The 24,719-nt window shown below is 35.9% G+C and overlaps 1 pseudogene; it reads left to right on the top strand.

Annotated features, from left to right (window-relative positions):
* The first annotated feature begins 22,806 nt into the window (after nucleotides 1–22,806).
* LOC144224149 (transcription elongation factor A protein-like 8) lies at nucleotides 22,807–23,152 on the top strand (annotated as a pseudogene).
* The last annotated feature ends 1,567 nt before the right edge of the window (nucleotides 23,153–24,719 follow it).

Below are 24,719 nucleotides of genomic sequence, written 5' to 3'. Positions count from 1 at the left end.
ACAAACTGTCAAACCTGAGCCGAAGTTGATGCGTAACCGATGGACCCACCCAGGTGCCCCTAACATGTTTAAAATAGTTAATGTCATAAAAAAGAAAACAAGGAAACATGAAAGAATAGTTAATTAAAACAACTAATTAAAATGAAAAATAAAGGCATTGAAATTAAACATGAAGAGATTTCTGCTTCCAGTTAAAATATAGGACATGAGAGGCACGTGGTAACAAAAACCTCAACAAAATTGAACTCATTTTTTTATGAGGTCAGCAAGGAACAATAAATAGAAGACAGCCTAGATGAACTAATTTTTAGAGAAATGAGATGTTCATACATGAACAGAAAGCTTCAGTAGCTTCCTACTTGGGAGTAAGCACCTGGACTAAATATGAGCAGATGAAGAACTGGTCCACCAAAGATGGAGGTGAATAGAAACCAACCAAGGTTAGGCAGCAGAGTGGGTTTGTTTGAGATAGCAGACTTTGGAAGAAAACTGTAGTAGATTGAGTTTTCCAAAAATGGCCTCAACAATAACTCATCCTACATTCTCTTTCCTATAATGTGACATTGACATTCTCCCATCAAGTGGTAGTGTCCAAGATCCCTCTTGAATCTGGTCAAGTTTGCAACAGTGGTAGAAATAATATGTGGATTTTGAGGCTAAGTTATAAAAGTGATACAGTTCTGTCTGGTCGTCTTAGGACACATGATTTTGTAACTGTGAGTGCAGTGTAAGAAGTCTATGTATAACATGGTGTGTGGAGATGGCCTGGATCATCCCAAGTGATACCAACGGTTGATATCAACCAGTAGGCCTGTGATTAGAGCCACCTCAAGATAATTTTTGAGGTTACTTCTAGCCAGATCCACATAATAAAATATTTTTATTTCAAATATTGTGGAGCACGTGAGTGGATCAGTTGGTTAAGCATCCAACTCCTGATTCTGGCTCAGGTCACGATTTCACGGTTGTGGAATCAAACCCTGTGTTGGGTTCTATGCTGAACATGGTGCCTGCTTCGTCTCTCTCCCTCTCTCTCTCTACCCCTTCCCGCCAAGCAAACAAATATTCAAATATTGTTTTGTTTCAACGTTTGTTTCAAATGTTTAAACTGTTAAATTGTTAAATTTGGAGTAATGTGTGAGGAAGCAAGAGAAAACCAGAATAAGCTCCAGATTTGAAAATAAATTACCTTTGCAGCCCTCTCTCCACGTGCCACTTACACCCAAATATTGCCAAGAAAGCAGCAGTGGAGGAAAGGCTGGAAAACTGTGATAAACTGGGTATTTCTCTGCATCTTCGCAGTGCTTGGATTCTGCATCCTCCTAAAATTGAATCTGAAGAGAAATCAAAATTTTCTGAAGGTAACCTAACTTCCAGCTCAAATACCTTAAAAAAAAAAATCAAGGGCTGATTACAGGTGAGTTAAAAAACTATATATACAGTATATATATGGCTTGACTGTGTTCAACATGACTCTTGGAAGAATCTGAATAATCACTCTCACCCTAGCTGAGGAAAAGGCTCATACTCTGGGAATAATCAAAATGAAACAAAAGTTATACTTTAGTCTTCAATGTTGTTTTACACACAATCTGTATAAATTAATTTTTTTAAACAGATATGAAAATAAGCAGAAAAATGGGAGCCATCATAAAGGAAAATACAGTTAATAGTAAAAGGCCTGGAGAAGATGACCCATTTATTAGACCTTGTCAAGAACATGAGTACAACTACTATAAATATGTGAAAATATACACAAGAATATATGGACATAATAGGTATAGATATATGGTATTTCAGGAAATCAATAGAAACACCAAGAAGAAGCAAATACAGGGGCACCTGGGTGACTCAGTTGTTTACGCATCCGACTTTGGCTCAGGTCATGATCTCATGGTTAGTGAGTTTGAGCCCCACATCCGGCTCTGTGCTGACAGCTCAGAGCCTAGAGCCTATTTCATATTCTGTGTCTCTCTCTCTGCCCTTCCTCCACTCATGCTCTGTCTCTCTCAAACATTTAAAAATATATTTTTTAAAAAGTAGGGATGAAATAGGGCACCTGGGTGACTCAGTCAATTGAGCATCTGACTCTTGATTTCAGCTCAGGTCATGATACCAGAGCCATAGGATCAAGCTCCATGTGAGGCTCTGCTCTGATTGTGGAGCCTGCTTGATATTCTCTCTCTCAGTCTCTCTCTCTCTCTCTCTCGTTCTCTCTTGCTCTCTCACTCTCTCTCTCACCCATTAGCATTTTCTCTATAAAATAAAATAAGGATGAGAAAAGATATAACCATGCAAATACTAATCATAGAGCTGGTGTGATTATATTAATATCAGACAAATTAGACTGCAATATAAGGAGCATTACCAGGGATAAGGAGGTGTTGGGAGGAAAAATTTTTCGTCTACCCTGCTAGGTTCTGTGACTGGTCTGACAATTAAAATGACATAAGACAGGTTAACAAGAGGCAAACAAATTTAATAACATGTATGGGAGCCCCCAAAAGATATTAAACTTAAAAGGCAGCCAGGAAATTGAGGTTTCTGTAACATCTTGAGGTAAGGAAAGGTGTAGAGGCCTGGCACTACATAGGGGAGGAAGAACACTTATAGGAAGGTGAGAGTAGGAGATGTTTGGGAACTAAAGCTTGCCCTGTTATGCACATAAATTTCTTAGGTAAAAAATGATCTCTGGTAATAGATCTCTTTATGGTACAGGCCCCCTTTCCAGTATAAATTTCCTTTATAATTGCAGAATTTCCCCACAAGTGGGAGCATTTATACTTCTTTTTTTATAGGTAAGGGGGAGGTAAAGAGCTTTTCCTGAGGCCACTGGACCTTGGTTGTCCTTAGTTCACCATAATCTCCGTGCCACAGTGGCATAATTTGGGGAGACTTTCTGAGCCTCTTCAGAGGGATGTTTCATTATGATAAGAAGGTAAGTTGAGAAGGCATAACAGTCCTAACTTCTATCTATCTCTAATAGTTGACCCTGAGAATCAAGCTGCCCTAGAGAGACCGTGCCGAGGTGAGCTAAAATGCTCTGGCTGACAGCCCAGCAGCCAGGACAAACTTCCAGCTATGTGAGTGAGGTCATTTAGGCCCTCTGGTTGTCCAGCATCTTAACTGATATCATATAAAGCAAAGGAACCATCCTATTGCCTCATAGTATATTGAGAAATAATGAATTGTTATAAGACACTAGGCTTTGGGTGTCTTCTTATAACAGAAATACTACCTACATCTGAAAAATCAAGAACTAGCAATAAAACCATATTATTTAGTGATAAGAAGTCATAACTGAAGGAGTCAGTACAAAAATTTAAAGTGGTTGCCTCTTTGATACTTGAAACTATTTGCATATATTAACTTGATACAAATGAATATTTTTTTAAAAGACAAGAAAGAGAACTTATGAACTGGTAAAAAAATTTCTGAGAAAGTGACCCAGGATTTAGTATAAAGATGAAAATATGAAACAGAGGTTAACAGACTGGGATATGGAATGAGCAAGTATAATAGCTGTTCCAAAAGGAAAAGCAAGAGAGAATAATGTTTCGAAATATTCAAAGAAATAATACCTGAAGTAGTAGCAATACTTGATATGAGTCTTCAGATCTGGAAAATGCAATTCCTCAGTGGAATAAATATTTATATCTAGACACATCATATCAAAACTGAAAAACATCCAAGTCATGAAGACCTTAAGAAGAACGAAGAGTGGGAATATATTACATTTATGGGAATGATGACCCTCAGCAGATTACTCAATAAAACCAGACGACCATGGAATAATATATTCCAAGTATTGAGAGAAAGTAAACCAATACCCAGCTAAAATATTGTTCAGCAGTGACAGCAAAGTGAAGGTATCTGCTATATCTACTGTCTAGAAAGTTACACAACTCTGGCATTTACTATTGTTAAGATACCGGAATGTTTTCACACTGGTTGGTATATAGCTTTGTCCCTTAGGACTTTGACTCTGAGAAGCCATGGAGAAACAGAAATCAGTTAATAGCTAGTAATGAAGGCCTCCTTTGACCCTGGCCAGGTGCTACAAGTTTTTCCAGCACAGCAAACACTCTGAAACAGACATGAGGCCATGCAGAATGGGTAGACCTAAATGGGTGGATTGGAGCCAGAGGGTGCCCCTTTTGTTACCATATTGATTTTCAGTTTTATTTAATGGTATGGCTTTGTTAAAACCTATTTTAGACCCTCCTTCACAGGCAACATATGTTTTTATGATAAAACTTTTTTTCTCAATGAATTATGTTAGATTACCAGATGAGAAAGCTGAAGTTAAAAGAATTAGGTGTCATCCAAGTTCACAAAGCCAACATGTAACAAGATTATGACTTGGGCCCAAAGAAGATTTCCTTTTTTTTCTCTTCAAATTTTTATTTAAATTCTAGTTAGTTAACATACAGTGTAATATTAGTTGCATGTGCGGAGTTTAGTGATTCATCACTTACATGCAACACCCAGCGCTCATCACAAGTGCCCCCCTTAATACCTATCCCCTATTTACCTATCCCCCCTACCTCCCCTTCCGTAACCCTCAGTTTGTTCTCTATAATTAAGAGTCTGTTTCCTGGTTTGCCTCTCTTTTATTCCCACCATGTTCATTTGCTTTGTTTCTTAAATTCCATATATGAGTGAAATCATATGGCATTTGTCTTTCTCTGTTTTACTTATTTTGCTTAGCATAATATTCTTAAGCTTCATCCACATTGTCGCAAATGTTAAGATTTTACTCTTTTATGGCTGAGTAATATTCCATTATATATACATATATAATGGTATTATTATTATATATATAATACCTTATCTTCTTTACCCATTCATCAGTCAATGGATATTTGGGCTCTTTCTATTATCAAGGTGCAAGGAACCATTCATTGTTTCTTTTTTTTTTTTAAATATTTTTATTTATTTCTAGGAGAGAGAGAGAGAGAGACAGTGTGAGCAGGGGAGGGTCAGAGAGAGAGGGAGTCACAGACTGAAACAGACTCCAGGCTCTGAGCTGGCAGTCAGCACAGAGCCCGATGCGGGGCTCGAACCCACGAACCGCGAGATCATGACCTAAGCGAAAGTCGGACGCTTAACCGACTAAGCCACCCAGGCGCCCCCAAATCAGTAGTTTTTTATCCTTTCAGTAAATACCTAGTAGTACAGTTGCTGGATCATAAGGTAGTTTTAGTTTTAACTTTCTAAGGAACCCCCATACTGTTTTCCAGAGTGGCTGCACTAGGTTGCATTCCTATCTACAGCGTAAGAGAGTTCCCCTTTCTCCGCATTATTGCCAACACCCGTTTTTTCCTGTGTTGTCAATTTTAGTCATTCCGACTGGTGTGAGGTGATTTCTCATTGTAGTTTTGATTTGTATTTCCCTGGTGATAAGTGATGTTGAGCATCTTTTCATGTGTCTGTTAGCTATCAGAATGTTTTCTTTGGAAAAATGTCTATTCATGTCTTCTCATCTTTTAACTGGATTATGTGTTTTTGTTCAGTTTTATAAGTTCTTTATATGTTTTGGATACTAGCCTTTATTAGATATGTCATTTGCAAATATCTTCTCCCAGTGCATTGGTTGCCTTTTAGTTCTGTTGATTGTTTCCTTCACTGTGCTGAAGCTTTTTATTTTGATAGTCTCAACATTCCATGCTCATGGATTGGAAGAACAAATGTTGTTAAAATGTCTATATTACCCAAAGCAATCTACACATGTAATGCAGTCCTTATCAAAATACCACAAGCATTTTTCACAGAGTTAGAACAAGCAATCCTAATTTGTGTAGAACCACAAAAGACCCCAAAGAGGCAAAACAATCTTGAAAAAGTAAAGCAAAGCTGGAGGCATCACAATTCTGGACTTCAAGTTATATTATGAACCAATAGTGATCAAGACAGTGTGTTATAGCACAAAAACAGACACAAAGATCAGTGGAACAGAATAGAAAACCCAGAAATGAGCCCACAACTCGGTGGCCAATTAACCTTTGACAAAGCAGGAAAGAATATCCAGTAGGAAAAAGTCTCTTCACCAAATGGTTTTGGGAAAACTGGACAGCAACATGCAAAAGAATGAAATTAGACTACTTTCTTACACTATACACAGAGATAAATTCAAAGTGGATGAAAAAATCTAAATATGAAACAGGAAACCATCAAAGTCCTCGAGGAGAACACAGGCAATAACCTCTTTGACATCAGCCATAGCACTTCTTATTAGATATGTCTTCTGTGTCAAGGGAAATAGAAGCAAAAATAAACTATTGGAACTTCACCAAATAGGATTTCAAAGACATTTTTTTTTCTTATGTAGAGCTCTAGGAGGGTAACATCAAGTTGGACATAGGAACTAAGAAACGAGTCTGAAATGGTGCTTTTTGTGACCTTAGGAGGTTGTTCGTTTTGTTTGGCTTTTCAATGGTTCTTAGGCTTTGGATTTGTTATTTTTAGTTCAGAGTACTTAGTGAGTTCTAAAATTGTGTTGGGGCTTTAGGGCAAGGCTGGATTTCTACATACACATACAGTGCCTGTCACATACCCTGCACTTGCTATGAACAAGTGTTTATTCCACAATGGACTCTTTCCAATCTGTGAGCTCTTGATGGTTAGATCTTCGCTGCTAGGGCTGGCTCCAGGCTGATGGCTCAGTGATTATAGGGAGCATCAGCCCATGTTTGCTGGTTCATATAATGTATTTTCCTTAGCTGAATAAATTCTCACTGTTGTGGATAGTTAGCTATATACAATACAGAATATTTTGCTCACTATTTGTAATGACATAATAGACATGAAAAGTGCTATTCTAAAACAAGTCATGACATGAAAATATACATTCAATCGTGAATCTACAATGCGATTTTAATATTCTAAGAGGAGTAATAGATAAGGAGATAAATTGAGTTAATCTTCAATGATGTTGTATTTGAAATTTACACAGTGTAAAATAGGAAAGTCAGGACTTGTTCAGATTTTCATCAGTAGAGAGGAAAATATTTTCAAATGCAGATATTAAACTATCACTGACTGTCTAGGGAGGGCTGAATTTTTTCATGATTCTTCTTTTGGAGCTTGAGAACCATGTTGAGTACTTGATAGCTATCGGAACAAAAGATAGTGTTTATTCCAAAGTCAAATTGTTTGGTTTACTTCTGCTTTCTTGTCAGGTTAAAAGACTTTTAGAACTATTTAGACTAGAAATTAACAGCCAATCACCTCATTTAATAGCAAGGAAACCACAACCTAAGAAGTTAGGAAGTAGAGTTAGAACTAAATTCAGAAGCCCAAATTGAGTGTTAACCCTGACTTCCCTAAATATTTCAGTTGTTAATTCCTACTGAACTTATTTTGAAATGTTAGATTGTCTAATTCTTTCCAAGTCCACTGTTAATTTCTCAATCCAAGCTTTTAATATCCCTAGATATCTATAGTGTTTTGTTTTATTATTTATTTATTTATTTATTTTTAGAGAGAGAAAAAGAGAGAGAGAGCATGTGAGCAGGCAGGGGGAGAGAGGGACAGAGGAAGAGAGAGAAATCCCAAACAGTGTCCATGCTCAGCACAGAGCCTGACCCAGTGCTCCATCCTACAACCCTGGGATCATGGCCTGAGCCAAAATCAAGAGTTGGTCATTAAACTGACTGAGCCACCTAGGTGCCTCAATATCTACACTGTTTTTATTTTATTTATTTTTTTAAAAATTTTTAATGTTTTTATTTATTTCTGAGAGAGAGAGAGAGATAGACAGAGTAAGCAGGGCAGGGCCAGAGAGAGTGGGAGACACAGAATCTGAAGCAGGCTCCAGGCTCTGAGCTGGCAGTCAGCATGGAGCCCAATGCGGGACTCGAACCCACGAGCTGTGAGATCATGACCTGACCCGAAGTCAGACACTAAACTGACTGAATCAACCAGGCTCCCCTACACTGTTTTTAACTGGACTTTGTGTTTCTAGTTTCTTTTTACTCCAATTCATCTTGTTTTTGTTTTTGAATTTATTTATTCTCTGCTAAATACCCCAAGTAGTTTTTAACAATTTTTTAAATGATCATGAAATATTTTCTCTTCATAATATAATATTATCTTAGGAAACACACTCTGGGAGGAAGATTTATGTTTAGGGAGTTTATTGGGATATGTTCTTGGAGTCAATACCTGTAAGGGGAGGGAAGGACGTAAGTTTGGGGAGAGGGTGTCATACATTGCTTCCATATCTTGGCTATTGTAAATAATAGTGCAATAAACATAGAGGTGCATATATCTTTTCAAATAAATGTTTTTGTTTTCTATTGCTAAATACTCAGTAGTGGAATTACTGAATCATCTGGTATTTTTTTAATTTTTTGAAGGAGGCCCATGCTTTTTTCCACAATGCTTGCACAAATTTACATTCCCACCAACAGTACACAAAAGTTTACTTCTCTCCACATTCTTGTCAGAACTTCTTATTTCTTGTCTTATTGATTCTAGCCATTCTGACAGGTATAAGGTGATATCTCATTGTGGTTTTAATTTGCATTTTCCTGATGATGAGTGATGTTAAGCATCTTTTCATGTGTCTGTCGACCATCTGGATGTCTTCTTTGGAAAAATGTCAGGTCCTCTAGCATTTAAAAAATCAAGTTGTTTGTTTTTGTGTGTATGTTGAGTTGAGTAAGTTCTTTACATATTTTGGATATTAATCTCTTATAAGATAGATCATTTGCAAATATCTTCTATTCAGTAGACTGCCTTTTTTTAATTGATGTTTTCTTTTACTGTATGAAAGCTTTTTATTTTTTTTAAGACTTTATTTTTAACTAATCTCTACACCTAGTATGGGGCTTGAACTCACAACCCCAAGATCAAGAATCTCATGACTGAACCAGCCAGGTGTTCCAATCCCAATAGTTTATATTTGCTTTTGTTTCCCTTGCTTTAGGAGACATATCTAGAAAAATGTTGCTATGGCTGATATCAGAGAAATCACATACTGTGTTCTTTTCTAGGGTTTTTAATGGATTCAGGTCTCACATTTAGTTCTTTAACCCATTTTGAGTTTATTTTTTGTCTATGGTATTATAAAGTGGTCCACTTTCACTTACATGTAGCTATCCAGTTTTCCCAGCATCATTTATTGAAGAAACTATCTTTTCCCTGTTATATATTCTTGTTTCCTTTGTCATAGATTACTTAAAAGTATAATTTTGGGTTTATTTCTGGGTTTTCTATTCTGTTACATTGATTTATGTGTCTATTTTTACGCCAGTATTATACTGTTTTGATTACTACAGCTTTGAATGGATAGGAAAGATAATGGTATATACAATGGAATATTAAGTGGTCATAAAAAGGATGAGATCATGCCATTTGTGATAACGTGGATAGACCTAGAGGGTAGATGCTAAGTGAAATAAGTCAGACTGAAACAGACAAATACCATATGATTTCACTTATATGTGGAACCAAAAAATAATGAATAAACAAACAAAAAGCAGAATCACACCTGTAAACATAGGGAATAAACTAATTGTTACCAGTGGCAGGGGAATGATGGACAAAATGGGTGAAGGGGAGTGAGAGATAGAGGTTTCCAGTTATGAAATGAAAAAGCCACAGGAATAAAAGGTACAGCATGAGGGGTGTAGTCAATGATATTATTTATAATAGCATTGTATGGTGACATATGGTAACTACTCTTATGGTACACATAGCATAATGTTTAAACTTGTGGAATCATTATGCTGTACACCTGCAACTGATGTAATGTGTGTTAACTGCACTGAAATTAAAAAGAAATTAAGTAAAAAAAACTTAGAATTTTACCAAAGGGGAAAAAAAAGATTGGGGGAAGGAAGAGTTGAGTAACTCTGGAGACCAAGCCTTATACTCCTATACCTACCAGTCATGGGATACAGACTTAGCCTGGTGAAGGTGTAAGGCCTTGTGTGAAATGACTCTGGTTAAGGGCAATTCCTGGAAAGAACTCAACAGGGAACTGTCAACTGCCAATTTTCCCAGATGCCAGGGGAATGAATGACTGAGATCTCAACAGAGATCTGGGCAGCATACCACCAATCTATTCGCTGCAAATGTGTATATATAACAAAAATGAGACATACAGAATAAAGCAACATGCGGTATTTTGGAAAGAATAATGCAGCCACCAAAAAGTTTATGTCCTCATCCCTGGAATATGTGAATATCTTACTTTCCATGGCAAAAGGGACTTTGCTGGTAGGATTAAGTTAAAGATTTTGAGATGGGGATCTTCTGGATGATAAGTGTGAGCCTGATGTAATCACAAGGGAAGGTCAGAATCAGAAGAGATGTGCTGATTGAAGCAGGAGTTGGAGCAATGTAGCAGAAATCAAAGAATGCAGCAGACTCTAGGTGATAGAAAAGCCAAAAAACAAACTCCACCCTAGATCCTAGAAAGATCTCAGCTTTGGCAACATTTTTATTTTTGCCCCGTAAGACCCATTGCTTGAAATTTGTAAGATAGTAAGTTTGTGTTGTTTTAAACCACTAAATTTGTGGTAATCTGTTACAGCAACAATAAGAACTAATATACTCAGATATCAGAACCCCAGGTTAAGCAAAAGAACATCAACTCTGCCTCTGAGAATACCTGTATGCCTTTGTCCAGTCACATCCCTTTCCTTTTCTATCAAGGGTAACAACTATTCTGAATATTAATTTTATTATTTCCTCACTTTTCATCATAGTTTTACTATACATAATATACAATTAATATTAATGTATCAATACATTAATAACAAGCATTTATTATTAAAAATATTAATATATAACAAATAGTGTATATTAATATATACTTCTAATGCTATATTACTAAGGGTTTATGGTTTTATAATATTCTGTAATTGCCTTATCACTTAACATCATGTCTTTGAGATTCACTAATTGGAATGTGTAAAGTTCTGGTTCATTTATTTACTGTTGTTAATATTCTAGTTTTATGAGTGTGTGGTAGTTTAATTATCGGCCCGTTGGACATTAATCTACCTTCTCGCACTTGATTTAATATAGCACGGTTTCTGCATATTGTCTTCCAAACTGGTAAGGAAAAAGTCTGAGGAAAAGCAGATCAGGGTGATCAGTGTAGTGTCACGATCTTTCCCTTTCTATTGACCATGGTTTCTTTCCTCGCAAATGAATATCTTTCTCATTTTCATGACCTAAGTTGAATGATAAGTTCCTCAATAATAGGAGTTGTGATGCTAAACATATGTTTTATATTGTACAATACTTTGTACAATGTTTTGCTGGCACTGAGTAATTATTAAATCATAATAGCAATAAATGTTGTGCGCTACCTGCCTGTTGGGGTCAGGACCTTTTGGTCGCAAACAACAAAAACTCAAATTACACAGGCTTAAGTAGAAAATGAATTGTTCTGGCTCACTGTGGAAATTTCTCTCACATCTGTGGGAGGAGCTAGAGCTTAAGACACGTCCAGATACAAGGGTTGAAATACTGGTCTTAGGACTTTGCGTCTCTCTATTGCGCAGATTACCCATCTCTGCCTGACATCATTTTCAGGAAGAGAATATCAGAATGGAAAGATGCCTCTTGTTAGCTTCAGAGCTGCTTCATTTTACAAGTCATTTTTTTTCAGAAAAAGAGAACAGAGCACTTTACCCTAGTGATCATGTATGAAATCCCTGATGATTGAGATATTTTGATTGGTTTTGCTTGAGTCACGTTAGTCTGACCTGCTTCATAAGAACTGAAAATACTAATCTAGAATGGATAAGCGTCCTCCAAAGGAAAGGATGCTGAGTAGAAAGGAGATGTCCTCTAACGCATCTATCAGGAACCGTTCTAGGCTTAATGCATTTAACACTTTGCTTAATGTGAAGATGCTGAGATCTGAATCTAAACAAAATAATCTTTATAAGTATGGATTCCCATAGTCAAAGCTGCAAATAAAGTTTATATTTACAGCTTATCAATATTATATTTATATTTCCTCTTTGATAGCTAGAATGTTATTAAAGTAAATGGAAAAGTCTATGAGGCACGTGCCATTTTTTGAATTTGAACCACAAAAGTTTTAAACTTCAAATACCAGTATTCACAGTATCCATACTGTGAAAAGTACATGTGACAAGATTTATTTCACTTTCACTTCAGTGCTTCTCTAATTTGGAATATAGATGTAACTTTTATTAGTCTGACTCTGATCTTGTGTGTGTGTGTGTGTGTGTGTGTGTGTGTACGTGTGTGTGTGTTGGGCCATATGAAGAGACAACATGATTGACTGGAAAGAGCAGAGGGGCTGTGAATAACAAGGCCTGCATTCGCACAAAACTTTATTAATAATGCCTTATAATACTTATGGTGTTGCCATTATTCCCCATTTTGCAATTTATTCTTTTACTTACTATAGTTAATTATCTGGTAGGATATAAACACCTGAGGCTCAAAACAAGGACTGTGTTTTAGTCCAATATCCCAAGCCAAAACCAACATCAGGCATATAAAACTCACTTTACTAAGATATGCCTAATTATTATTGTTAACATAATAGTATTTACCAAAATAACAATATTACTCATAATATTAATAAATACCACCTTTTGAGTGACTAATGGGTGCTATGTTCTACAATGTACTTTTCAAGTTATTTTATTGTTCATTAAGGAATTTATTAACTTTACTGTTTACATTAGGTTTCCTCATTTATGAAAAAGAACATGGCTAGATAATATCTAATATCTCTTCTAAATTAAATGTTTATAGGACTTTATTTTCCTGTTTACTTTCACTCTACGATTGGAGATGAGTCCTTATGGAAAAGATTTAGACAAAATACATGATAAAATTTCAACTGGTACACATTGAAAAATATTTATACACTAGGGACTGTATTCTGTGTTTTTTTCTAGCACTTTCTTTGTGGAAGAAAGCTGTCTGCTGTTCTGCAGTGGTAGACTATTTTTAAAATTCCAATTAGGGTGAGGAGGACACTGTAGCAATGTTCTCCAGGCTTCTCTGTTACCTGCCATTTTTGGAATTTTATCCCTTGAGAACTTCAGAGCAGATCCATGCCCTCTCAATATCAGTCTGCTTCTTTTTTTTATTTTTATTTTTATTTCTATTTATTTCTAGGAGAGAGAGAGAGAGAGACAGCGTGAGCAGGGGAGGGTCAGAGAGAGAGGGAGATACAGACTCTGAAATAGGCTCCAGGTTCTGAGCGGGCAGTCAGCACAGATCCCGACGCGGGGCTCGAACCCACGAACCGCCAGATCATGACCTAAGCGAACGTGGGACGCTTAACTGACTAAGCCACCCAGGCGCCCCAGTATCAGTCTGCTTCTAATTGTAACGGAATTTGGAAAAAAATTTCTGAGTTAGGCAGTAAGACATTCTATTTCTAATTTGTCTTGCTTTCATCATTCCTTTTTCCTATTTAGTATGCAAGTTGACTTTTAAACAAATGTTTATTTACTTTGAGAAGAGAGAAATGCACACACGAGCAGGGGAGAGGCAGAGAGAAAGGGAGAGAGAATCCCAAGCAGGCTCCATGCTGACAGCAGGGAGGTGGGGCTTGATCCAATAGAACTGTTAAGATCATGACTTGAGCTGAAATTAAGAACTGAATGGTTAACCAACTGAACCACCCAGGTGCCCCATTATGCAAGCTGACCTTCATCAAAGCTTTAATATAATAGACTTTGATGTTATTGTAATAGGTGCTACAGTTGCGAACTTTCTTAATAATAACACAGTTGTTTCAAATAAAATTTTACAACATCACTGGATTATTTACCTGAAGGTGTTTGTGATACCTTATACCTTATATGTCAAATATTTGACATCTCATAATGAACCATCTTCATTATGAAAGGTTTTGATGGTAAATATGTATATATTCATATCCTTCTTCTCTTTCCCCTACAACACATAATATTCCTCAACAACTCACTGCTTTCTTAGACTTTACTTTCTGGTCCTACTGAAGGAATAGGTCTAACTTCTTTTATTTCAATTATAATAATTATGTTGTGAATTTTTTTATCCTTTCTTTACATGCTCACTTTAAGTAGCAGGACTATAGATATCGTATTTGTCAAATTTCTTCTTGAACAGATTTTATTTCCAGTTGTAAATTCTCACTAGTTTTTTCATACATATAAGTACTTTAAAGTTATAACTGGGCAGAGAGAGTGAAGGAAGGCCCTTTTGGTCAAAGGACTAGCATGTGAGATATAGGGAAGCTCAGAGAACAGAATGTAATATGGTAGGGTTTTTCATTTCTTTCAATAGTTGTAGTGCTTCTTGCTTTGTATCCTTCTGGAATGACCTTGGTTTTTATCCATTTTTCAAGTCTGGTCTTATTATCTAATGCCCATTCTGTAATGTCCTTTTACTTTTACTTTGGTTGTTTTTCTTAAGCTAGTATAGATGCTGCCCCAGTGCCCTATATCACATCTCCTCGATCCATCTGTGATTTCACCTATAGTTGACATGAACCTTTCTGTGCAAGGTTATACGCTTCTCACTCTGACAGCATCCCTCAAGCAGGAGCCACTTGTCTTACAACTTTCAGCCCAAAGACCTTCTCTGATGCTGTCGAGTCCATTTACTCTCACATAGCACAGCTCAGAAGTCCATGGATAATGCTCCTGGGGGTAATCCTCAGCCAACGAGGGAAATAGCAGATGGATAAGTCTGCTTCCTCTTGGCCTTTAGGTAGATAATGTGGGGGAGGTGTTCTATACGCTTCTTAGGATGTCTTGGTGGTGAGCATTATTCCATGATAGAGACCTGATAACATGCCTTTAAACTGGCTTTTCACCTTTCCTAGCACACTCTCCTCACTCCATCAATCCTGCTTTTCGGTATCAATTCCCAGATAAATGATATCCAAATCAACTCCCAAATAAATGGTACCCAAGCCCTTATCTCAAGTTCTGCTATCAGGGAACGCCAAACTGACACACATAGCTAAAACTGGTTTCAGTTGCTTATGCTGATACACACCATGCCTGTTACTCTTCCAGTGTCCCCTTCCTCCAATTAATGGTGCCACCATCAATTTAGTGCACAGAAACTTAGGAGTCATTCGTGAATCCTTTCTTCTTCTTCATCCCCATATTGGTTCCATATTCAATTACTTTACCAAGTCCTGTTGATTTTATCTCTTGAATATTTTTGAATGCACCCATTTATCCCCATCTTCACTGCCACTACTTTCCTTCAATTATGAACATATCTCCTGTGTACCACTGTAATTATTCACATCCACTCTATCCCTCAATCCAATCTCTTTTCCATATAAAAACCAGAATAATATTTCAAAATTTCTTCAACATCTTCAAAACTTCTATTATCCCCTACTTAAAATACTTATATGGCATTCCATCACTCTACAACCTAGCTTAGAAGGTTCTGCTTATTGAGCCACAGGGAGGGGCTGTGTCACCTTCTGGTTAAAAGCCCAGGTCTTAGCTTCAAGGCCGAGGAATTCAATTTTTCAGTTATCTAGGACTTGGTTTCTGAGTGTATTTCTTCCCAAGAAGAAAACAACATGATATACTAAATAGCAAGGGTGTCTAAGTGAGCCTGTGGAAAGTTGTCATCAAACTAGAATAGCTTCTTACTATAAAGACATAGTAAGTCTGACCCAGATGCTTGAACTGATCAAACAGCATACCTTCTGCTGTGGATAAAGTGGATAAATATTGAGAAATCATTGCTCTTTGTCTCTCTTATTGTTGACTCAGTAATGATCACTACTCTTCAGTTGCTTAGCATGACACCATTGTAGACAACAATAAAACATACCAAAAGCTTATCTTTATATTTATTCTCCTTGATTTCAAAATTAAGAAAGAGTTATGGTCTTTCTGATGGAATTTGGGGGAACACTGTAACACTGTAAAAGTTAACTCAGAGAATGGTTTTTATTAATTTTTTCTTCCAAATTTAGTGGAATTCATCCTTTTTAGGAATTACGTTTTCATATGTTTAACTTATGGTGGGTACTTAGTATATTTTGTGATGGTTTTTCAGCTGCCTTTTATTTTCCTCTTAGCATGTCACTAACATAGGTAAGGAATATTAAATCATTAAAAATATAATTTTATAGGGTTTGAGGTATATCGAATCTTTTTCAGTATTTAGAATGACTTGAAATATGTTGTAATATCTTCTATGGTAATTTGTTATCACTAATTTTCTGGTGTGCTATAAAATGGCAGCTGGAATGGCATAAATAGTATGCTTCCTATGTCAGACATATTAAGTTTGAGGTGCAAGTGAGGACGATATGAAAAAAAAAAAAAGGAAATCTATCGGAATTATGGCCTTCAACTTGTGGACAAAGGTCAGGCCTAGAGACACTAGAATTGAGAATCAGAACAGAGCAGCAGATGAGGTCAACAAGAAACAGAAAGAGAGGCTATGTGGTGTGAATGTAATATATATAAAAGTTTCTACCATGGTGCCTGACATATACTGTTTACCTTACAAATGGTTAACCCAATGAATGGGAATTTGAAGAAAATTAGACTTATGCAGAGAAAAAGAACCCATTTTAAGAAATAGGGGAGTCTTTTTATTAATGACTGGATATTTCATAAAATTTCTTTATAATTGGAGTGCTTTCTTCTAAGACTGAAATCTATACAAGTATTTGCAATAGCTTGTAAAAAGAAAGAAAGAACCTGACAATAAAGTATAAAAGAAAATAATAATACAACAATAGTAGGGGACTTAAACACCTTACTTACATCAATGGACAGATCATCTAAACAGAGCATCAATAAGGAAACAATGGCTTTGAATAACACTGGAACAGATGGATTTAACAGATATACTCAGAACATTCCATTATGAAACAGCAGAATATACATTCTATTCAAGTGCACACAGAACATTCTCCCGAATAGATCACATATTAGCCCACAAAACAAACCTCAACAAACTTAAGAAGGTTGAACCATATCATGCATGTTTTCTGACCGCAACATTATGAAACTAGAAAGAAACTACAAGAAAAAATCTGGAATGACCACAAATACATGGAGGCTAAGTAACATGCTACTAAATAATGAATGGATTAACCAGGAAATCAAAGAAGAAATTTAAAAAGTTTCTGGAAACAAATGAAAATGAAAACACTATGGTCCAAAACCTGTGGGATAAAGCAAACGTGGTTCTAAGAGGGAAGTTTATAGCAATACAAGCCTATCTCAAGAAGGAAGAAAAATCTCTAAACTACTGAACCTTGCAACCAAAGGAGCTAGAAAAAGAACAACAAACAAAACCTAAAATTAGCAGAAGGCAGAAAATAATAAAAATTAGAGTAGAAATAAATGATATAGAAACTAAAACAAGGAAACGAACAAAAACAATAGAACAGATAAAAAAACCAGGAGCTCATTCTTTGAGAAAATTTCAATAAAATTGATAAAACTCTAGCCAGACTTAACAAGAAAAAAAGACAAACTGGATTCAAATAAATAAAATTATAAGAGAGGAGAAATAACAAATAAAACCAGAGAAAAACCAACAACTATAAGAGAATATTATGAAAAGCTATATGTCAGCAAATTGGACAACCTAGAAGAAATAGGTAAGTTCTTAGAAACATAAAAACTGCCTAAACTGATACAGAAGGAAATAGAAAATTTGAACAGACTCATAATCAGCAAAGAAATTGAGTCAGTAATCAAAAAACTCTCAAAGAACAAAAGTTCAGGACTAGATGGCTTCACAGGCGAATTCTACCAATGAAAGAAGAGTTAATACATAATCTTCTAAAACTATTTTAAAAAATAGAAAAGGAAGGAAAGCTTTCAAATTCATTCTATGAGACCAGCATTACTCTGATACCAAAACCAGATAAAGATACCACTAAAAAAGAGAACTACAGGCCAATTTCATTGATAAGCAGAGATGTGAGAGTTGTCAATAAAATACTAGCAAACCAAATTCAACAATACATTAAAAAAATCATTCACCATGATCAAGTGGGATTTAATCCCAGGTTACAAGTGTGGTTCAATTTTTGCAAATCAATCAATGTGATACATCACATCAGTAAGAGAAAGGATACAAACCATATGGTCATTTCAATAGACAGAGAAAAAAATGTTTGACAAAGTACAACATCCATTCATGATAAAAACCCTCAACAAAGTAGGATTAGAGGAAACATACCTCAACATAATAAAGGCCATCTATGAAAATCCCATAGCTAACATCATCTTTAATGGGGAAAAACTGAGAGCTCTTCCCTTAAGGTCAAGAACAAGACAGGGATGTCTACTCTCACCACTTTTATTCAACATAGTACGAGAAGTCCTAGCCACAGCAATCAGACAATGAAAAGAAATAAAAAGACTCGAACTCAGAAAGAAGTAAATGCCACTATTTGCAGATGGCATGATACTATACATAGACTCTACAAGAAAACTGCTAGAACTCATAAATCAGTAATATCTTAAGATACAAAATCAATGTACAGAAATGTGTTGCATTTCTATATACTAATAATGAAGTAGCAGAAAGAAAAATTAAGAAAACAATCCCATTTACAAGAGCACCCCAAATAATAAGATACTTAAGAATAAACCTAACCAAATAGGTGGAAGTCGTGTACTCTGAAAACTATAAAACATTGATGAAAGAAATTCAAGAAGACCCAAAGAAATGGAAAGATATTCCATACTTATGGATTGGAAGAACAAATATTGTAAAGTATCAATATTACCCAAAGCAATCTACACATTTGATTCCATCCCTATCAAAATACCAACAGCATTTTTCACAAAGCTGGAACAAATAATTCTAAAATTTGTATGAAACCACAAAAGACCCCAAACTGTCAAAGCAATCTTGAAAAAAAAAAAAGCAAAGCTGGAGGCCTCACAGCTCCAGACTTCAAGTTATATTACAAAGCTGCAGTAATCAAAACAGTATGGTACTGACACCAAAATAGAGACAAAGATCAATGGAACAGAATAGAAAATCCAGAAATACACTCACAATGATATGGTTAATTAACAAAGCAGGAAAGAATATACAGTGGGAAAAAGAGTCTCTCCAGCAAATGGTGTTGGGAAAACTGGATGGAACATGCAAAAAGATGAAATTGGACCATTTTCTTACTGCATACCCAATAAATTCAAAATGAATGAAAGATCTAAATGTGTGACAGGAAACCATAAAAATCCTAGAAAAGAACACGGGCAGTAACTTCCTTGACATTGGCCATAACAACTTCTTTCTAGATATGTCTCCTGAGGCAAGGGAAACAAAAGCAAAAATAAACTACTGGGGCTACATCAAAATAAAAAGCTTCTGCATAGTGAAGGAAATAATCCACAAAACTTAAAGGCAACCTATGGAATGAGAGAAGACATTTGAAAATGACATATCTGATAAAGTCTAGTGTCCAAAATGTTTAAATAATTTATAAAAGTCAACATCCCCAAAACAAATAATTCAATTTAAAAAACGGGCAGAAAACATGAACATACATTTCTCCAAAGAAGACATCCGGATGGCCAATAGACACAAGAAAAGATGCTCATTGTAACTCATCATGAAGGAAATGCAAGTCAAAACTACAATGAGCTATCACACACACCTGTCAGAATAGATAAAATTAACAACACAATAAACAGCAGGTGTTGGTGGGGATGTAGAGAAAAATGGACACTTAGGCACTGTTGGTGGGAATGAAAACTGGTGCAGCCATTGTGGAAAACAGTATGGAGGCTTCTCAACAAGTTGAAAATAGAACTACCTTACCATCTAGGAATTGCATTACTGGGAATTTACCCCCCAAAATACAAGCATACTAATTGAAAGGGATACTTGTTTACAGCAGCATTATTTACAATAGCTAAGATAGGGAAGCAGCCCAAGTGTCCATCAATAGATTAATGGATAAAGAGATGTGATATTTATATACAATGGAATATTGTTCAGGCGTAAAAAAGAATGGAATCTTGCCATTTTCAACAACATGAATTGAGCTAGAAAGTATAATGCTAAGTGAAATAAGTCAGTCAGAAAAAGACAATACCATATGCTTTCCCTTATATGTGGAATTTGAGAAATAAAACAAAGAAGCAAGGGGGAAAAATGAGGGAGAGAGAGGCAAAGCAAGAAATAGGCTCTTAATTATAGAGAACAATCTGATGGTTACCACAGAGGAGGTGGGTGGAGGGATGGGTTAAATAGGTGATAGGGATTAAGGAGTGCATTTGTTATGATGAGCACAGGGTAATGTATGGAACTGTGGAATTATATTGTACACCTGAAACTAATATAAAACTGTATGTGAACTAAGTTTTATCTTAAGATAAAAACTTAAAAATAGAATAAAAACTTAAAAATCACAGCTGAGGAGGAAATTATTAGGGCAAATTTCTCACCCTGTTTCTAAGCTTCTACTCTTGGAGGCGAAATCCTTTAGTTTATAAGTTATCAGGTTATCAAAGTCTATTCTGTTTTAGAATAAATTTTAATTATAAAGGAATTTCTAAAACCTGATCTTTAAAGTGTTTTGAGGGGCACCTGGGTGACTTGGTTAAGCATCTGACTCTTGATTTCGGCTCAGGTCATGATCTCACAGTTCTTGAGACAGAGCCAAGCGTAGTGCTCTGCACTGATGGCACAGAGCCTCCTTGAGATTCTCTCTCCCTCTCTCTGTGTCCCTCCCATGCACTTTCTCTCTCCCTCTCTCTTTCTAAATAAATAAACAAAAAAAAGTTTCAATCTTGTTAATTGTTGAAAAACTTTTTGTTGTGGACAATTGCAAACATATACAAGAATAGACACAAAAAAAGAATATGAATCTCCATTTGCCGTCATTCAGATTTAACAATTTTCAACATTTTTCCAGTCTCATCCATCTATCTCCCTGCACATCACCCACCACAAAAACAATGTTGCTTCCATCCTAACAATGAGAAAAAGCCAGTTAATCTGTGGAATCATAAACCTTATTGAGTCCATCAGAGAATGGGGGTTGCAAGGCAAACAGTCTAAAGGGTGACAAGTCCTTCTGAAGAGAAATGAAACATATAATTGTTTTACCTTTGGCAGAGCACAAAAGAAAGAGGTTGCTGCTATTAAGCAAGAAAAAGAAAAAACTAATTTTTAACAAATCGTAAAGACTGGGCTAGTGTGACAAGTTAGGATCTTTGGGAGTGCTAGAGTCCTCATTCTTTCATCAGTGCTTTTCCATTGCTTCTACCTCATGTTTACAGGAAAGATGGAGTGCAAGTAGAGAGCTCTCAGAGCATGCCCCTTGGAGGCACACAGAAATGAAAATCTGTCTACTTTCTAGACTTTTCTCATGCAAAACAGAAGCTGTAAACCTCTGGGGNTGGGTGTTAGATGCATAAACCATCTGCTGCTCTAAGAGAAGAGGAAACTTCTTACCCTAGACCTAGGCAAAGATACGGTTCTACTGAGGGAAGGGTAGAAGCAAAAGCCTCTTGTTCTTACAAAGGTAAGAACAAGAAACCTGCCTGCCCCTACCATGAGTCTTGCATTGAGTAAATAGGAAAGGGGGCTGGAGGAGGGAGAGAAAACTCGCCAGCCCAAGACTATCAAGAGTTTGATTCCTGGGCCAGGGAAGACCAGAAATAAAAAGCCTATACCCAAGGTCCTAGGCACATATGGCCTGCCTAAGGCTGAAGAGAAGGGGGAAATGACAGCCTTCTCCATTGTGCTTTGAGCTGCCCATCAAGTAATGTGCAATGAGAGTCTAGTGCTGGGAAAAAGGGAAACAAATGGCAACTTGGTAGATTTAAATTCAATTATATAAATAATTATATTAACTATAAATGCTTCAACCACCCCAGTTAAATGGCAGACTTTGTTAGACTGAATATAAAAACAAGATCCAACTATATTTTGCCTAAAGTAAATGTACTTTAAATTTGAAGACATAGACCAGCTAAAAGAAAGAATGCTGCACAAAAATAAACCATGCATTAGCTAATTAAAAGTAACCTTGAGTGGCTGTATTCATATCACAGAAAGTAGACTTTAAAGCAAGAAATTTTACCTGAGATAGAGAGATCAAAGTACAAAAAGCTATAACAATCCTAAATATCTACATGCCTTATAACACAATTTGAGGAAACTGAAATAGAAACTGATAGAACTGAAAGAAGTAGATGAATCCACAAATATTATTGGAATTTCAGTATTTCTACTTCAGTAATTGATAGAAAAAGTAGACCAAAAATCACTAAGGATCTAGAAAGCCTAAATAATCAATTTGATCTAACTGGTATTTCTAGAATGTTCCATTCAATAACTGGAAAATATGCGTTCTTATTTCTTTTTTGATGTTTTATTTATTTTTGAAAGGGGGAGTGTGCAAGCAGAGGGAAGGAGGGAGGGACAGAGAAAGAAGGGGACAGAGAATCCCAAGTGGAATCTGCGCTGACAGCAGTGAGCCCAATGTGGGGCTCAACCTTACCAACTGTGAGATCATGACCTAAGCTGAAGTCACAGGCTCAACTGATTGAGCCACCCAGGCTCCCCTTAAGTGCCTATAGAATATTCACCAAGGTAGACTGTATATAGAAATCTCTATAAATTTAAAATGATTGCACTCCTAAAAAATATGTTCTTTGCTCACAAAAGAATTAAACTAGAAACTACATATTGCTGGAGGAGAAAAGTGCCCCAGATCCTTTCAGGACTCTTGGTATTTTGGGTATGACACAAATCAAGTGCGGGAAGAGATAGGAAAATCTCCTGGGTTCCTGCAGGATTAATTTATTAAAAAGAAATAACAGAAAAATACTCAACATGCAAAAGACTCGTAAGCAAAATGAAGGAAAACCGCAGAACATGCCAAAGGCCAAGGGAGACCACCCTTCAGAAGATGTACCATAGGAGGCAGAAGGAAATCCTCAACCTTCTAGAGAAGGTGTGAGCCCAGAGGCAGAAGGAAGTCTTAGAGGAGAGCTGACCTATTCTGGCCAGGGGTTTAAAGAGGAAATTCCTGTGAGGGATCAGGTCCCTGAAGAAATGGTAAGAGTAGATGAGTTGGAAAGGCTTAGGAGAAACATAAGAGTAAGAAACAAGATGGTAATGATGCAGTGGAAGCAGACATTCATGCAGGCATCCTTATCCTGTGTGCTTGAGGCCTTGAATTCTTTTTTTTTTTTTTTGATCTGATATTAAAATTTGGCCCCTGCTTTCTTTCTGTTAGTGTTTTCTGGTGTATCTCTGACCTTTGCCTTACTTTTAATGATCTGGTGGAATTTTATTTTAGGTAGTTTCCTTGTTACCAGCATCTCACTGGATTTTGTATTTTTGACCCATTCTGCAGGTCCGTTTTTTAATTGGAGAGTTTCACATATATGCATGAAAATATATTCATTCTATGTTGTAAGGTAAAACATAATTGGTTACAAAGCAGTATATAGCATCAGCTTGCATTTGTAGAATTAAATATGTGTGTGTGCATATACATACATATATACATGCATATATCAAAAAGTTAATTGCTTATTTCTGTGTGGCATGAGCTTTTTTCTTTTTGCTTATATGTATTTTTTCATGAGCCCATGTCATGCACACAAAAAGAGTTAAAGTTTTATTTACAAATTAATTAAACTAGAAATCAGTAGGAGAAAAGTGCCTAGAAAGATCCCGCAATATTGGGAAATGGAACAACACAATTGTAAATGGATTCCCTGTATTAAAAGAAAATTATAAAGAAAATCAGAGAGCATTTTGAATTGAATACAGGCAAAAGCACAATATTTTTCTAAAACTTGTGGGACATCTAAAGCAGTTGTTAAGAGAAAAGTGTGTAGCATTAAATGTCTATATCGAAAAGAAGAAAATTCACAAATAACAACCTCAGTTTTTACCTTAAGAAACAGAATATAAGAGCAAAGTAAGCTTAAGGAAATAAATAATGAAAGGAACAGAAATTGGCAAAATAGAAAACAGGTATAAAGTCAGTAAAATAAAAAGCTGGTTCTTTGAAAAGATAAATAAAATTACTAAGCTCCTAGCTAGAATGATAAAAAAATTGAGAAGACAAATTACAAATATTTGAAGTGAAATAAACAGTATCACTACAGATCTCACAAACATTAAAAGGAAAACAAGCTAATGTGTTAACAACTTTATGCCAATAAATTCGATAATTTCAATGAAATGGAAATATTCTATGAAATACCCAAACTATGAAAGTTCACTCAAGGAGACAGATCAAGTAGTCCTATATCTATTAAGGAAATTGAATTAGTAGCTAAAATCTTTCTTCCGACAAGGAAAACTCCAGGCTTACATGGCTTCATTCGTGAATTCAACCAAACATTTCAAGAAGAAAATTCTATTTGAATGCTTATGAAAAACAGAGGAGAGAGGAACACTTCCCAACTCATTTTATAAGACCAGCATTACTGTGATTCTACTACTAGACAAAGCATTTCAAGAAAAAACAACTTAAGACCAAAATAACATGTAAATATAGATGCAAACATTCTCAGCAAAATATTAGTTAATCAAATTTAGTAATATAAACAAAGGATAATACATTATAATCTAGTTGGATTATCCCAGGAATGTAAGCTTGTTTCAGTCTCAATAATTAATCAGTGTAACTCACATTATCAATAGATTAAAAAGGAAAATACATATGCTCTTTTCACCAGATGCAGAAAAAAATTTTAAGTATCCGTGAATGATAAAAATTTTCAGCA

Source organism: Crocuta crocuta, unplaced genomic scaffold, assembly GCF_008692635.1.
Source record: "Crocuta crocuta isolate KB4526 unplaced genomic scaffold, BGI_CrCroc_1.0 scaffold52, whole genome shotgun sequence".
NCBI lineage: Eukaryota > Metazoa > Chordata > Mammalia > Carnivora > Hyaenidae > Crocuta > Crocuta crocuta.
This window is presented reverse-complemented; position numbering and strand designations above follow the sequence as displayed.